General features: G+C 45.3%; 1 non-coding gene across 1 annotated transcript; it reads left to right on the top strand.

Annotated features, from left to right (window-relative positions):
• Positions 1-1562: 1562 nt before the first annotated feature.
• On the top strand, positions 1563-1634 carry Trnap-ugg (transfer RNA proline (anticodon UGG)). Its single transcript has one exon. It is a non-coding gene; the product is annotated as a tRNA-Pro (tRNA).
• Positions 1635-5024: the final 3390 nt, after the last annotated feature.

Genomic DNA, 5024 nt, shown 5'->3' with positions numbered 1-5024 from the left:
CGGTACATCCAAACCGTCATCGAACCCATCGTTCTACCATTCCTAGACCGGCAAGGGAACTTGCTGTTCCAACAGGACAATGCACGTCCGCATGTATCCCGTGCCACCCAACGTGCTCAAGAATGTGTAAGTCAACTACCCTGGCCAGCAAGATCTCCGGATCTGGCCCCCATTGAGCATGTTTGGGACTGGATGAAGCGTCGTCTCACGCGGTCTGCACGTCCAGCACGAACGCTGGTCCAACTGAGGCGCCAGGTGGAAATGGCATGGCAAGCCGTTCCACAGGACTACATCCAGCATCTCTACGATCGTCTCCATGGGAGAATAGCAGCCTGCATTGCTGCGAAAGGTGGATATACACTGTACTAGTGCCGACATTGTGCATGCTCTGTTACCTGTGTCTATGTGCCTGTGGTTCTGTCAGTGTGATCATGTGATGCATCTGACCCCAGGAATGTGTCAATAAAGTTTCCCCTTCCTGGGACAATGAATTCACGGTGTTCTTATTTCAATTTCCAGGAGTGTATTATGTTACAATTTGTTTTGAAAATGCATGGTAGACATTATATTAAGTCGTAACAGGGTACGAAGTTGATAAAAATCCTACGTGTAACACGATAAGAAATGATAAATCGCCATTTGTACCCATTTGGGATGTTCCCAATACAGTCCATATTGATAACTACATATTTAAATTAGCAGCAAATTGTTGTTTGTATGTACTGTTGGGTTGTTTGAAAAGCTGAGGATAGAGAAGTGAGCATTTTTCCAGGTCTGTCAGTACCGTCTAGACAGAACAGGAGAGCAGTTTAGAAGTACCAGAGTTGTGAGTTACAGCTACACGTATATGTACACTTGTATTCAGACGCGTACGTATAGGAGTTGCCTAGTGGCATACATTTAGAGGCCAGGCGTTCAATATTTTGCAGAGTAGCACATAGGAATGTAGTCTGTTAATCGGGCTTTTGGTCTTCCCATTGCATTCTAAGCACCGAGAGCAGTAGATTAGCAGCACAGGGAACTGTACCTTAATGTTGGCACTGTTGACGATCCTGTGCGTTGGATGCTAACAAGGTTCGGAGGCTGCTGGGAAACTGAGCACCAAGTGCTCGAAGATTACTTGCAAGGGAGTTTATGTGATACGTGTTCTGATGACGCTGTAGAAATATATGGTTTGGATCTGCTCTCTCTTCGTGAGCACATACAGAGGTGGCGCTTAGGGTGAGCCGATAGAGATGTTCGTTTAACTTTTAATGATCAAATTTCAGCCATGGACAGCTACGGACACAGAGTACTGTCGAAAACAGCGTGCTGACACAGAACGCTACGTAGTGGGCGGATAGTGCGTGACACGATAACATTTACACTTCACACGGTCGAAATACTGTCACACAACTCAAGCAGCTCTTTCGGCATTCACATACACTGGTGTTCAGTACAGCTCATGTTGTAGGTGTCGGATTAAGAAACCTCTTTGAGAATATGGTCCAGATTGGATGCTGCAACTAGCAAGTGCGGCAAGATCACAGTAGGTGGCAGGGTGCAGACCTGCTTCCTTGTGCGGCCTGTTGGTCTAGGGGTATGATTCCTGCTTTGGGTGCAGGATGTCCCGGGTTCAAATCCCGGACAGGCCCAACTTTTCACTTTCGCGACAACCAAGCACTACGATAAACTTGCGAGTCTCTGAAAGTAAGCCATGCAACAGGACAAACTTCATGTCGGGCCACCGGCCCATGAGACTGGCAAGTGCGTCTTGTGGAAAGCAATCTACGTGGCAGGATTAAGCCGTCTTCGCTTACTTCTATCTATACGTAAAGACTGGCACGTACAACGATTCTATTCGTTTCCCAGGATCTAGTACATTGCATGCACGTTTGGTAAATGCATGCGCATGCAGCACCCAAAACGGAGAGATGTCTTTCCTGCTGGGAGAAATAGCTGAGGTCGTCTTCTCGCAGTTGAACCCCATACGTCCCGTCATTAATCCTAGCAGCAAAACCATAATCATTTGGAGCGTTCCCCATTAACGTGGGGACAATGCTATTAACAAGCTGTTGTGAAGCTCCTAGACGTGCGTGTCTTCCCAGACCTTGGTATCACTGGAATTGTGGTATGAACTAGTGCGCAATGACTTCCTTTAATTTTAAATTCCGTCCTCTTGCTAGAGGAGGGAGTTTATTATATTTAATAGCTCCATGATGAGACGCTGTCTTTATTAGGGCATCTACTTGCTCATTTCCAGGTATTCAAGAGTGCCAATTCATCCGTGCCATCATGATTTTGCGAAATTTCCTCTGCACACGACACACAACATCGACAATTGCAGCAACTATGTGGCTGGTACAGCTGGTATTGTTTCTAATCATCTGTAGCTTCTAGGTGTTGCAGAATGGATTAAGTAGATAAAGTCTTGATGAGCAACCCAAGTCCTCAATTTTACCATGTGGGTACAAAATAAGTTTCAACATCGTATCACTTTCAAATCTCCAGGTTCATAGTATAGTACGCAACGCATGTGCCGGAAACGTCAGACCATTACATACTATTTTCTTCCTCCCGCAACAGAGCCTGCGAGACGCTGATACGTCCGCAACTAGAAAGGTCGGCTGTAGTGTTCTATGGATGAGCGCCAGGGTTTCTGGACCGTCTGTATGAATGCATGAATCGCGGATACAGCAGAACCAGAGGATCGCCACGTGGAAGAGCACCTGTGGAAAACACTGGTCTGAGGTCATCGTCTGCGCTGTACGCTTGCCGTGAAGAGGAGTTGAAAGTAATTAAATATTCAGTATTATTTTACATCCAAATGGTAAACTTCCTAACTAGACTTCCTTATGAAAACTTTATTGTCTAAAAACACCAGAAGCTTGTAAAAAGAATTGTGAAATACCTCGTACATCAGGAAATGAGACACTAAAAGCAGATGGTTCAAATGACTCTGAGCACTACGGGACTTAACTTCTGAGGTCATCAGTCCCCTAGAACTTAGAACTACTTAAACCTAACTAACCTAAGGACATCACACACATCCATGTCCGTGGCAGCATTCTAACCTGCGACCGTAGCGGTCGCGCGGTTCCAGACTGTAGCACCTAGAACCGCTCGGTCACCCCGGCCGGCCTAAAACCAGAAACTCAGCTATGTTTTTAGGGCAGCAAAAGTAAGTCACACTGGTCGAAGAAAAGAAGATGTAAAATAGTTCGTAGTTGCAAGAAACACTTTCCCGAAAATGAGAAATATGTTAATCCCCGATACAAAAAGAAGTGTTACGAAGATTTTTTCCTTCGGTAACTGTCGGGAGTGTAACCTTCTACAGAAATGAAATCTGGACGAGAAGGAAATCAAAAAAAGAATGGTAGATTTTGAAATTTGTTGCTACGGAAGATTATATGGGTACTGTACTTTCCTTTTTGTGTCCGGAAACGTAATAGTCTTTCAGCTCAGTGTTGGGTCATGATCAGGGCTTCTTTCTTACCCAGCCACAAACCGTCGAGGATGCATCTGTAGGAACACTTTGGACTGGCCAGGAAGTGTTCCATGTCCTGCACAGCACCCCAATAACACTTGTCGCTCATCTCCAAGTTACGATAACGCCTCCTGATCACGTTTGCTTTACTGGGGCCACCCTTGTTCTTAAGCGATTCTGTGTCCTCCATGTTTCCCAGTTTGTTGTGGAGCAGCCAGATACTACCTGTGCTGGTGGACAATAACGTGGTGGTTTTCAATGGGCACGTATAAGAATTTTTTACTGGATTTCAGTCGTCCAGGCTCGCACTCAGTGCCAAACAGAGGATGTCGATCATCTATGGCTGGTCTGAGCCTCTCTGTAAATTCGCGAGTTGTTGCTTGGAAGTTTGTACTTGTAAAACCAGCAGGTCTGTGAAGCTTTGGTAGGGACGTGGACTTCGTACACCCTGTTGTGTCTCGACACGTTTCGTTAAGGCTTATGACTACCTTCTTCGTGATTGCTGATTTGGTCCATACTGAGCAGGCATATTCCACTGTAGAGGAGCATTGTCTTTGGCCTGTGGCTCACAGGAGAGTAGGTTTTTATCCCCATTTGGTGTTCATGAGTTCCACAAAATATTATTTCTGCAGGCCACTTTCTGACGGATCTTTTCACAACCACTGTGAAAAGATCCGTCAGAAAGTACATCAGGAGCCCATCCAACGTTACACCAGATGGATTGGCTTACTTGTGTGTTACAGTGTGGTATTATTCCAGGAAACACTGAGCTTTCTCTTTGTTTGCCGAGATTGACGGTGGAAAGCGCTTACTTGAGTCTTCAAAGCATTTGGTTTAAGGGAGTTATTTTTATAGTATTCTGACGAGACTCTGAGTGCTTTCTCCAGCTTGCACTCTATCTCTTCGAAAGTCCTCTCCTGAGAAGTGACTGCCAAGTCACCTGCATGAAGGAAATGCTTAGTATGATCAGGTTTTGGCTGGTCGTTAGTGTATATGTTAAAAAGGGAGGGGACATTCTTTACACCGAGAATGACGTAAAATTGTCTACTTTGTAAGAGAGACTCAATGATCTTGACAAAATGGTAATCTATCACTTCGCTAAATTGTGGAACAGCAACGTATGGTTGATCAGGCGACTTACAAAGAGTTACTGATTTAAAATCTAACAGCGTCGTATGATATGATTGGCTGGGAGAACCGGAGGAGCAGCTTCAACGGCCTGATTGGAAAAGTTGGCGCACACCGACACCTTGTCTTCGCGGACTGTGATAGTCGTGTGTTAACTGTGTGTGATACGTGTAAGTCTTGTCTTCACTAAACAGATACAACATCCACTGTGTCTGTACTGTCGCAGCTTCTAACATGACTATGTACAGAGTTTTATGACCTTACCACCATTTACACAAAAGCTCTGTTTTCAGCAGTCTCTCTTAAATGACTTTCTCCACCCACTTTCTGCCAACTGGCCGCCTTTGCAATGGACTGCTGCATGGCAAAGATAAAATGTTTGGCGAACCAGTGCCCATCCGTCCAATTATAAGCGGAAGGTGGAGAGGGC

Source organism: Schistocerca serialis, chromosome 4 (assembly GCF_023864345.2).
Source record: "Schistocerca serialis cubense isolate TAMUIC-IGC-003099 chromosome 4, iqSchSeri2.2, whole genome shotgun sequence".
Lineage (NCBI taxonomy): Eukaryota > Metazoa > Arthropoda > Insecta > Orthoptera > Acrididae > Schistocerca > Schistocerca serialis.
This window is presented reverse-complemented; position numbering and strand designations above follow the sequence as displayed.